At 36.0% G+C, this 13,125-nt stretch overlaps 1 long non-coding RNA gene across 1 annotated transcript in view; it reads left to right on the top strand.

Annotated features, from left to right (window-relative positions):
* Positions 1 to 13,125, top strand: part of LOC141558465 (uncharacterized) — a 97,327-nt gene that overhangs the window by 28,051 nt on the left and 56,151 nt on the right. The window contains exon 3 of the long non-coding RNA XR_012487074.1: positions 141 to 301. This is a non-coding gene — a long non-coding RNA (uncharacterized LOC141558465). The remainder of the gene's footprint in view (positions 1 to 140; positions 302 to 13,125) is intronic.

A 13,125-nucleotide genomic window follows, 5' to 3' on the forward strand; every position in this document is an offset into this window, starting at 1 on the left:
CACTGCTAATTCCCAGCAGACAACATCTCAAGGGCCATGGCTACTTCTACTAGATCGACTTAGCAGATTCTTTCAAAAAATGGGGAAGACTATTCTTCCTGCTCCTGGTGATTACATCTGGTTTTTATTTTCAAATTTAGCTGTGACGAATATTACTACAAGAGCAGGGAAAACCCAGAGCACATCCCTCCTGCAGAGAATGGTCATTTCATCACTTCCCGCCTGGCTTGCCTGATGGATTGCATTTGACATTCAGAGTTCATTAGCTAAAGGAATCATTTACAAATGAGTCGTGGAGAAGGTAAGTTACAAAAGGGATTTCACTTTTGTCTCAGTAACAACCTTGGGTTCGTAAGATGAGACCGCCAAGGAAGGGTCTGAACCCTGGTTCCTATGCCCTTTCCCTTTTGCTTCACAGCAGAGCATTGTCTGTCTACTATTGCTATGACACCATCTTCACAGGCCTTTTAGAACTAGACAGGATTTTGGATATCATTCAGCCACACGGTCAGAAGATGTTATGCTGCAAATAAACTTGGAGAGCGTTGATCAGAGGCTCATAATCTAGGACCAGGAACACGTATTAAACAATATTTTGATAACTATATTTTAGTATGATTTGTTTTTATTCTAATTGTATTTATTTTATTTTACATATTTTAAAACATTATTTTTAGAAGGAAATTCAGAAGACTTCACTAGATTGTCAAAAGGATCCATGACACAAAAAAGCTAAAAACCAATCTAATCTAACCACTTAATTTTACCAATGAACTCAGGGAGGTCTGAGTTTAAATGTGATCCAGGATATTTATTAACTGTGTGATTCTGGGCAAGTAAATTAATCTGTTTGCCTCAGTTTTCTTAAATGTAAAAATGGGGAAAATGACTATATTTACTTCTCAGGATTTACTTGTGAGGATTAAATATATTGTTAAAAAGTGTTTTCATGCAATAGAGCACTAATGAATTGAACCAACTACACCCAGCAAAAGAATTGTAGGAGATGACTATGAACCGCTACATAGAATTCCCAATCCCTCTATTTTTGTCCGCCTGCATTTTTTATTTTCTTCACAGGTTAATTGTATACTATTTCAAAGTTGAATTCTTTTTGTACAGCAAAATAACTTTATGTATGTGTATATATATATATATATATATATATATATATATATATATATACTTTAACATATTTAACATGTATTCGTCAATCTACAATCTAGGGGAGGGAGTGGGGGGAAGGAGGGGAAAAATTTGAACAAAAGGTTTTGCAATTGTCAATGCTATAAAATTACCCATGCATATAACTTGTAAATAAAATGCTATAATTAAAAATAAATAAATAAACTGTTTTAATGCAATGTTTGTACATAATAGGGGCTCCAATGGCTTGCCAAACTTTGTATGATTTGCTAGGTATTGGGTCTTGAACTCTCCTCTCTGATTACTAAGAAGCAGAGGTGGAGACAGAGTGAATTCCAGGTATGTGAATGCTCAAAGAGGAGTAATCTATATCTAGACTAAAAAAGTAGATTGGAGTGAGGTTGTAGAGGGCTTTTAATGTCAAACAGAGGTGCAAACACTTATTTGCTCCCAGAGGTAATAGGGAAGCACTGGAATTTATTGAGTAGAAGAGTGATACAATCTTGTTTGGGATTTAGGAAAATCACTTTGGCAGATGTATGGAGGATAGACTCTAGAGGGGAGAGACTTGACGAAGAGGGACCAATTGGAAGCTATTGTAGAAAGACTCTAAAGCAGGACTGTGATTGAATAAAGAGTTTCACATGTGGGAAGGGTTGCACATACATGCATAAGACATGATACCTAAGATGAAATATATGAAAATGATTTGGAAACTGTGATGAATATTCAAATGTGAGCAATTATTATTATTATCATTATTATTTTTTGCTGAGGCATTTGGGACTGACTTGCCCAGGGTCACACAGCTAGGAAATGTTAAGTGTCTGAGGCCAAATTTGAACTCAGATCCTCCTGATTTCAGGGCTGGTGCTCTATTCACTGAGTCACCTAGGTGCCCCAGTGAGCAATTATTATTGATGTCGCTATTGCAAAAGATTGTTCTACCAACTATTGGGCAAAGCCAGGACTCTAGGCCAACGGAACTGTGGTCATTATTCTTTTCATCTCTCCATTTTGAACTGCCTGGAAGCTTCAAGATTTGTGAAAGTCCAATTCAATTCACTCAACATTATTAAGTATCTACTTTGTGCTGGGCACTGTGCTAAATGCTGGAAATATAAATAAGAAAAAGATTAACATTCCCTGTCCTCAAGAAGCTTACATTCTAATAAGGGAAAAGAACACATAAAAAAAAGTTGAAGAGGGAGGGACAGGACAGACATTATAACCAGAGGATATAGTGTTTTGTGGAGTGGAACCAGGCAGAGATTGTGAAGGAAAATGAAGTAACATGGAAGATTGTTTATCACCAATGGAGGCAATTGATAAGGAGATGGGTAGAGGAGAAGAGGTGCACAGAGGAAATCTCTAGGATGCTATTGTGCCATGGGCATCCATAGTTTTCCTCAAGTTCAGGGACTCTAGGTCCTACAGAGAGTAAAGCTACATTCGACTTACTGAAGTGAAAATTCCTTAGGTTTCTGTCACTTTAATGTCATAGAATGCTTTTTCACAATGACATCTAGGACCGTTAGAATGGGGATAGTTTTGCAGGGTTTATTAAACTTTCTTTGTATGGACAGATTTGGCTTTTGGTAAGCTCTCTCCAAAGCAGCTCTTGCCTCTTTCCCTTTTAAAGGATAAATGCGGGTCAGACTGCAGGACTCATGTGTTTTCCCATACACAAACCTGTGTCAGATTGCAAAACAGGAGTTAAAATTTGCATTAGTTTGCAAGCAGAGGTGGGGCACCTTAAATGATTTCTAACAAAGATCTGCTGTCCAGTGAAAAGCAAATACCCAGAGACCCTTTGGGTTACTTGTAATCCTAATAACAAGAATACATTAGGAATTACTTTTGGGTTAGTTTCACAAATTCTTAACATTTCCTATGGAACAAAATTCAATAAAGTGCTGGACATGTATCTCTTATTGCCTGGTTTTGTTGCCAGTGATTGTAACTTAATGATCATGCAGTGGAGAATGCAGGTGGCTTATCACTTTCCTCAAGTTTGCTTGATTTACCATTTTTCCTTTGGCAAATGTGCTATTTAGAGATAAGTTTATTAAGACATAAGTCCAAAATTTTGTGCAAAATATTTGATGTGACCATTTAGAATTATGTATACATTTCAATCAAAATGCCATTTGAAATAAACTTAAATTTGAACACACATATAAATGCCATCAAGAGAGAGAAGTTGAAATTGATGGCAGATGGAAAATACATGGATGAGAAAAGAGAAATCTTGACAAAGACACACAAAAAAGTAAACACATACTTGAAATGTGTGACCTTCCATTGATGTCAACAGTCCAAAGTTACCAATCTCTATTCATTGACATTTTGGAAAAAAGAGAAGTAAAAGAAGCCTGGTAGAGCAGAAGTCTTTGATTCCATTTGGCCAGAGATAGCTTTTTTTCCCCCCTGTGGATAGAAGTTGATGAATGCTAGAATGTCTTGGAGGTTTAGCAGGGTAATATTAACAACTTACACTTGCTTAGCACATTACAGTTTATCAAAGATGACTTTAGCCTTTAGACTTTAGCCACATCATCAGCTGATTATGTACTCATGATCATTCTGTAGAATAGGTAGGGTGGATAATATTATTATTGCCACTTTACAGAATAGAAAATTGAGGTTGATAAAAATGAAATGGCTTGTTAGTAGTAAGTAGCAAAGGCTGAGATTTAAACCACGTTTTCTGACTCTGTGTTCAATGGTATGGCCCACTCCAATTATCAGACCCTGGAGCCCTCCCAGAATGATGGAGGAGACTACAACAAGGAGAAATCAATGAGGCAGTAACTGCATTTGAGGCAGTTAGTGGTAAAAATGGATAGAAAAAAAAGACCTGAGCTAAAATTTAGATATAGGTAGTGATATGACCCTGGACAAGTTACTTAATTTCTATTTCCCTCAATTTACTCAACTGTAAAATGGGGATGATGAGTACCAATTTCTCTGAATTGTTGTGGTTTAAATGAGATATTTATTTAAAACAACAACAACAACAACAACAACAAACCTCAAACAAACCAAAAAAATAAAGTACTTGATACATTCTTGGCATGTAACAGGTATTATGTAAATACTTATTTCCTTTCCTTCCTTGCAGAGCCTTCCTGGATATAGTATTAGAGATAAATACTTGTCAGTTGATAAATTATTTTCAGTGTGCATTTCCATATAATTTTAACTCATTTCCTAAATCTTTATTGAGGCACTTTGGGAGAGACAGAAAAGCATAAGATATGGTGACTACCTTAAAGGAGCTTATAATAAAGTAGGGAGACAGTAAAAGAAATTAAATGGTAACAAAATGTTGTATTACTATGTACTCAAGTTATAATTAGCCAGAGTGACCTCAGCGGATTGTGGTCATCAGAGAAGGCTCTCTGGGAAAGGTGAGACTTCAGAAAGCTTGAAGGATATGATTTGGGTAACAACAAAGTGAGGAAACAGAAGTGTTTTGTAAGGGAAAGAATACAGGTTTGGAGTCAGTGCTTGGATTTAAGTCTCTGGTGGTAAGTTGAGTAGTTCAGGGTAATGTCATTCAGTTCAGTTAAATTAAATAAACATTTATTAAGTGCCTACTATATACAGAAACACTATGCTGTTGCTAAACATGTAAAGCCCTTAAATGAAATATCTGTTCTCTTGAAAGAGCTTCCATTCTTCTGGGGGATACAGCATTATGCAAGGTAATTTGAAGAGAGAAGAAAATATGGACAACAGGGAGGATCAGTGGCATCTGAATTTAACCTTGAATGCCTGGATTCTGAAAGGCAAGGATGAGGAGGGAATTTATTTCTAGGTATGACAGGTAGTAGTATAAATGGACAAAGGCAATAGAAAACAATAAAAATTAACAGCTAGAATTACAAATGTGAGGCAGCTAGATGGTTCAGTGAATTTCTGGGCCTACTAGAGTCAAGAAATCATGAATTTAAATCAGACCCTAGACAAGTCACTTAATTTCTGTCAGCTTCAGTTTCTTTATTTGTATCAGTACTGTATCAGTATCCTTATCTGACCTACTTAACAGAGGATCAAATAAGATAGTATTTGTATAGAACTTTGAAAACCTTAATTCCTCTCTAAGTGTTACTACCATTATCTCATTTGATGTTCACAACAATCTTGGGAGACAGACATTCTTGTATAGATATAATGTCAATTTGGAGAAAGAAGTAGCAGTCCAGATTGGCTGGTACACAGAGTCCGGAAGGAAAGTGATGTGAAATACAGGTGAAAAAGTAGGTTGGAACTGAATGTGTGTGAGGGGGTTGGGATCTTAAATGTCAGGTTAAAAGGTTTATATTTTATCCTAGAAGCAATAAGGTACCACTGAAAGTCACAACAGAATGATTGGGTAAGATCTGTGTTTGAGAACAATAATTTTGGCAGCTGTGTGGAGAATGGATTGGAATAAGAAAAGCCTGGAATCCTGGAAACTACAAAAAAGTTATAGTCCATGAATTGGGATTTTCCTTCCCAAGTCTGTTGGAATTGCCTTGGATGCCATTGTTGAGAAGAATCAAGTCCATCTGATCATCACATTATGTTGTTATTACTGTGTACAATGTTCTTTTTGCTCTGCTCATTTCACTTAGCATCAGTTCATATCAGTCTTTCCAGGCTTTTCTGAAACCAGCCTACTCAACATTTCCTCTAGAACAATAATATTCCACTATTCACATACCGTAACTTATTCAGCCATTCTACAACTTATAGGTATCCAGTCAATTTCCAGTTCCCTGCCTCTACAAAAAGGCCTGCTACAAACATTTTTGCCCATATGGGTCCTTTCTCTCTTTAATGTTTTCTTTAGCAGTACTGATGGATCAAAGTGTATGCACAGGTATGCCCTTTGGACATAGTTCCAAATTGCTCTCCAGAATGATGGGATCATTTCACAACTCCACCAACAATGCATCAGTGTCCCAGTTTTCTCACATTCCCTCCAACATTATTCATTATCTTGTCCTCTCATTTTAGCAATCTAAAAGGTGTGAAGCAGTACCTCAGAGTCATTTTAGTTTGCATTTCTCTAATCAATAGTAATTTAGAAACTTGCACTTTTTCTAAGGCAGTAATCATGAATAACCCACAAGATGCAACACACAAAATGAAGCTGATAATGCATAAAGCATTTTTTCAATAAAATTGATTTCAGATAATATTCACTTTTCAAAGCACATGAAATATACATTACCAAAGAAACTATACAGCAAATAAAATTCTTAAACTAATTTTTAAAAAGCCTGAATCTTACCTTGCAATTTGTCAGATGGAGGTATGAGGGAGTTGTACTGTATACTACAGCTGCTATTAACCTCTCTACCTTAGCTGCCCTCTGAAAACTAAGGGAGAGATTGCTGGGACATCAACTGTTCAGTCTTCTCTGACAGCACCTGAGATGTTCAATTCCATGTACTCCTCTTCTCTCCCCTACATCTCCTTTTAAAAAGTGCTTCAGTAGTTTTGGAAGCAGAACTAGTGCTTACCAAGACCTTCCCCTGGGAGAGTGCCCTTCTTCTGGCTAAGCACCCCACCCCAAAAGAGCGCTTTCCCCTCCTGGCTGAGCACCCCACCCCATAAAGTTATATGTCCCTCTTTGTCTCCCTTTGAGCATAGAAAAGTTTGGTTTTAGAATGAGCTGGAAGGAGCCTGAGATGGCAGCCCTTAACTACTTTCCTATTTGTCCAGAAGATACTTAGACTGGTGCAATTTCAACATCACCTCCAACAGTCTGTCTGTACTATGCTTACCCATGAATGTACATGGTTGTCAACTTGAAAGTAAAAATAAGATTAATAATCACATAAATTCTTAAAGTCTCAAAACTTAAACATTTGGTTATTGAAGATTGACTCTATAGATTTAGGAAACATCTAGATAGAGATGACTTATTTTTTCCAGACTCAGTTTCCTCCTTTGTAGATTGGAGATAACAAAACTTGTATTATTGTCTTCAGGTGGCTTTGAAAACTTGAAAATGCTATAGAAATGTGAGTTATTATTTCATTTTAGAAGTGGCGAACAGAAGTTAGCAATTTCTTTCCCCATAATTTAACAATTCCTGAAATTCCATCTCTTTCTCCTTGATTAGATAAAAATGGATGCTTTCTCTTTGTCAATACAGTTATGAAATTGACTCTTGTTTCTGCTCCTAAATTACATTTTTTTTTTTGCTTTTATTCTATATGTAGTAGCTTAAAAACCTTTACATTCTATACCAAAGGTGCTAAATGGGTCAGTGGATAGAGCACTGGTTTTAGAGTCAGAAAGTCCTGAATTCAAATCCAACCCTCCACTTGCATATTTATCTTGCAAATTTATCACTTTATCTCTGTTTACCTGAATCTCAAGCTTTCTCCATAGCTCATTTTGAGCTCCATCTCCTATGTCAGGTCTCTCCTAATTTCCTCCCTCCAGACTATCTATTATTTATCTTTGTGCACATTATTTGCTACAACAGACTGTAATCTCCTTGAAGGAGAGGCTGTTTCATTTTTGTATTTGCATCCCAACTCTTTGCATAATGTCTTCACTAAGCAGGCACTTAATAAATGCTTACCAGTCATTTAATTGACCATTGAGCTCTCCAAATTCCAATCTATGTTCTTTTTCTGTAGTTCTGATCACCATCTTTTGTTGTTGTTATTGTTTATTCATTTTCTGTCATGTCCAGCTCTTCATGATTCCATTTGGGGTTTTCTTGGCAGAAATGCTGGAGGGATTTGCGATTTCTTTCTCCAGCTCATTTACAGATGAGGAAACTGAGGCAAATAGGATTAAGTGAATTGCCCAAGGCTAAATAACTAGTAACTATCTTAGGCCAGATTTGAACTGAAAAGATGAGTCTTATGCACTCCAAGCTTAGCATTTAATCCAAACCATGTACCATTTAGCTGGCTAACATATATATAGACAAAGTAAACAAAGATTTCCATTTACCCCACACTGATTCCTCCTTCTTCAAAAATTTTTTCCTTTTCAGGTTTTTTTTTTTCTTTTTTATTTGGTGCTTACTATACATGGCCTGGTATTTTTTTTCTTTTTTCTTTTTCTTTTTGCTATTTCCCCTCCCCCCCCCATGTGTCTCACTTCTCCCCAACTCAATTATAAATTCTATTGGCAGGAAAAATGTCTTATAGTACTTCCTGTCCTGTGGAACAGTGATGTCAAACATAAAGCTATGTTGTTCTATAGAATAGAATAAAATAAAATAGAAATAGAATAATTAAGCTATGCAGAAGGATCCCTGCGGTCACATCTATTGATTTAGAAAACCATATATTAGCATTATCTATGTTCTATTGTATTTATCATCTCTCCCTATGTTAAACTTTGATAAAAATGTATTGATCATGAGCTGGTCTCAGAGTCAAGAAGTCTTGGACACAAATCTGCCATATATATTAACTGCATAATATAGAGAAAGTTACTTAATCCCTTTGGAGCCTTAGTTTTCTCATTTGAAAAATAGGAATGAGAGACAATGTGGTGTAGTAGGTAGAGAACTGGAGTTTGAGTTAGAAAGAGCCAGGTTAAATCCTGCCTGTGACACAGTTTGGATGTATGATGGCCAGTAAGTCTCTTAACTTCTCAGTGAGTCAGACAACTAGCTAAGAACATTATTTGCAGAATAGGTGCTGATCTGTGATACTAGGGGAAATTCCTGACCAAGAACTAAGTATAACCAAAAAAAAAAAAATAGATCCAGGAAATTAAAAAAAAAAGGAAATTAATAGCATCTACCTCCCAGGAATTTTGTTAAGGATGAAATGAGATAAAGTGCTCTGAAAATCTTCAAGCAGTAGTTATTATTATATAAATATAAGCTATTATGATGGTGATCATTTAAATTTAATTAAACCACTTGTTGTCCCTTAATAGAAACAGTTTTTCTTGTACTATCTTTTTAAAATTTCATCATCATTTCTTTTTTTTTTTCTGCTGAGGCAATTGGGGTTGAGTGACTTGCCCAGTGTCACATACCTAGGAAGTATTAAGGATCTGAGGTTGCACTTGAACTCAGGTCTTCCTGACTTCAGAGTTGGTGCTTTATCCACTGCACCACTTAGCTGCTCCATCTTCTTTAAATTTCAGTAACAAGTGACAAAACCAAAATCTTTCCATTGGAACCAATCACTATCCCAATTTTCTGGTTACCCAATATATACCCTTCCCTCACCTTTCCCTTTCTCCTGCAAAAATACACCTCCAAACAAAGCCAAACCACGGGAGCAGCTTGCTACTGAGAATGTCAGCAAAGGCAATATTTCAGCACAAGGTGTTTCAGGTCAACAGCTTCCTTAGTCAAGATGACAAAAGTATTTATTACAGGAAATCCCTGGCAAGAAGGATATATGCCGATTACAGACAGCTATAAAGTAAAAATGTTGCCTGAAGCTGTGTTCTTCTAAAGGCGTCTCTCTGTGAGTGTCTAGCTGAGGAAACATTAGCATACCTGTAGGGGGCTAGAATTGACTCTTCTGATTAGAAAATGGTGAACAATATACACTCTATGTTTGCTCTGGACTTGAGGGAGATACATATATGTATTGATCAGTGATTCATAATAATGACCAATGTAAACTGTCAGTGAGACTCTGCCATTTTCTTGATGGATGAGGTTACCATATATTCTACACACACATACACATGTACAGCTATCTGATCTTTAAAAAATATATGCAACTTGAAAATGCTTCAGATTTAAACTTGAATACTTTAGATTTTAGCGACAAAGAGAAAGCAAGGACCAATCAATAAGCGCTTGTGTGCTCCACTGACACATACCTAACATAAAGGAATCTAAAGGATAGCCCCCAGCATGTTATGTGGATTCTCTGTGCAGATTTATTTGATTCTTGTCACCAAGGAGAATCAGAGCTATGATTTGCATTGTTGAAAGGAGTATGTACAGTGGGGTAGATCATGTCAAAATAAGAGATGTTTCCATTTTAAAAAAATGATCAAGGAATTTTCTTTTGGTATGAGATATGGCTTCAATTCATGTGGTACAATCAATTTCCTAGAATAGGTTTCCCTCTGAGCTGTACTCTCATACCTCTATAGGATCTGACATAAAGCTATATCACATATCAGTGAATGATGTGCTTTTTGTCCACTCTGGGAAGTTTTCTTGATGGCAAACTCAAATAGAAACAAGGGGAATTAAATCATACAGAATCATCTCTGTGAGCCAAATATTGACTTAGAAATCACATCTTAGCATTATCTATGTTGCAATTTTTAATTTTGAAAAATATGTCCCAATTATACTTTGATCTGCATCAGGCTGAGCTAGGGAATGTTGAGGGCTTTAGGCTTCATGTTTGACATCTCTGATTTAGTTTTCATTTTTTAGAGATAAAGAAAACAAGATTTTGAGAAGTTACCACACTTGATCAAGACCCCACACTCAATGGTAGAGCATATATCAGTTTAGTTATCTTACTATTATATCTCCTTTATCTTATATACTTTCCTCCCACTCTTCCTCCCCCTCTCTCTTCCTTCCTCCTTTTTTTCCCATCTGCTTTCTCATTCCTTGCATTTCCCTTTCTCTTTCCCTCTTTCCTTCCCTCCCTCTCACCTATACCACAACACAAATATGATATTTGTATATGTGCATTTTGGGCTAAATCTATGATTTCTATGACATCTGCATCTAGAGAGAGAATTATGGAGACTGAGTATGGATTGAAGCATAGTATTTTCACTTTGTTGTTGTTTCTTTCTTTCTTTCTCATGTTTTTTCACTTTTGGTCCGAGTTTTTTTGGTACAACATGACAAATATGGAAATATATTTAAAAGAATTGTACATATTAAACTTATATCAGATTTCTTGCTGTCTTGGGGAGGGAAAGTTAAGGAAGGGAGGAAGAAAAAGTGGGACACAAAGTCTTACAAAAATGTTGAAAATTATCTTTATATATATTTAGAAAAATAAAATATTATTGAAAATTAAAAAAAAATAAACCTATGATTTCTTCATATATGTTCCTTCCAAAATGGAAATGCTTTTTGCTGATGCAAGACTACCAATCCTTCTACTATTAATAGACTTAGGAGTCTGAGTACTTTCCATGTTCATGCAGTCAGTATCATAGGCAAGACTTGAACCTCTCTATTCCCAACCCTTAGACTGGCCTCTCTATCCATTACATCACTTTCCTGGCCAAACCTTATACAAAAACTGCAAATCCAGAAGGCTTTGGAAGTTATAGAGTAAAATTTCTACAGGAAATTGCTTGACTTAACCACCTCAGTAAAACTGAAGCCCCAGTTTTCTTTTTATTTTCTTTTTATTGATTTATTAGCTTTTTAAAATATTTCTATAGCACTCTGGACATTTTACAACCTTTCTATTGATTGTCTCATATGATCCTCACAACACTACTTTGATATAGGAAGGAGAAGTGAAATTAGCTGTAGTAAATAGAATGTTGGACCTGGAATTAGGAAGACCCAAATTCAAATCCCGATGCAGATATTTAATAGAAGTGTCACCTGGGTAAAGCTTTCGGTTTTCTCATCTATGAAGCAGTCATAATAGCATACCTACTTCCCAGGGTTGTTGTGAGAATCAAAAATATAATATACTTTGCAAACCTTCAAGTGCTCTGTAAATGATAGATGAAAACAGCAAAATTCAGGAATATAAAGAAGAAAAGAAGGGAAGGAAAGAAGATTTGTATAGTTTAGAGTATAAAGGGAAAAAGAAAAAGAAAGGTGAGAAGGAAGAAAGATTGTGAATCTCATTGAATATCAACCATATTACTTCTTAAATTATTGATCATATATAATACAAAAATATATATTTAAAATATTTTAAATTATAATACTACATGACAATATAATTGAGTTGTTTGTATGCATATATACATATACATATAGTGTATATATATATATATATATATATATATATATATATATATATATATAAAGTGTCTTAAAAAGTTGATGTTCTGGAATCCAGAATTATTCCTTGTCAAATAAGAAGAGTTTTTTTTTTTTTTTTTTTTTGGTGAGTACATTAAAGATATAGATTCCTAATTTTATTAAATGAATGAATGAGGACTTATGGTTTTCCCCAAAATGGGCTAGTGACCCACACTCCTCCGTCGTAAGCTCCAATTGTAAAATGTCAATGACATCTGATTCCTGAGCTGTGAAAAGTAGTTGCTGCTGAAGCTAAACATGAGTAATAGTGTCAAAACAGGTGATGGCCCCTTCCATGCAGAAAAACACAGCCAGGAGGCCCTGGGGCTTTCTCCTCCCTGTGGAAATTGGAGATATTTGGTACAGCTCACATTTCCAGTCGTTTCAACAACATTTCTACAGGGAGCTGCCATGGAGACACCTGGGGGCCAGAGAGCATTTTCTACAAATGCTCTGGCTAAGTGCTGATCATGTTGCTGCCTATGGGGTCAGCCTAGTAGGAGAAGTTCCCCTCCCTCCACACACACACACCTGAAACTGACCTGTTGTATATTTTAAGGCTAGAATTGGCAGTGGGAGAAGGAGGAGGAGAAATGGGGGGAGAGAAGGGGAGAGACAGGAAGAATGGGGAAAGAAGGAAGACCTTGCTACCATAGCTACGAGCATCTCTTTCAGGACCACCTGGTAGACCAGAAGAGCTAATTATGGGTTATTCTTTGATCTTTTCTGCCTCCACTGACTAGCCTTTGCCCGAGCTGACTTTTCCAAAAAATTGTGGCTCCTAAAGAGTGCTATGGAGTCGTCAGATTTATACTTGCAGGACATTGAGCATCTGGTCAAGGGAATGTGGAATTTGGGGGATCATTTGTTTTTAAATGCCCCTTCTACTCTGAAATGTATTTCTATTTTTATTCTAAACAGTAACTGTAAAGAGTATTTAAACATAATTACAAAATTAAAAAAAGTGATAAACTTGCAAATTCTGTTATTTAAAGCATTTTTCTACCAATGGA

This window comes from Sminthopsis crassicaudata, chromosome 2 (genome assembly GCF_048593235.1).
Source record: "Sminthopsis crassicaudata isolate SCR6 chromosome 2, ASM4859323v1, whole genome shotgun sequence".
NCBI lineage: Eukaryota > Metazoa > Chordata > Mammalia > Dasyuromorphia > Dasyuridae > Sminthopsis > Sminthopsis crassicaudata.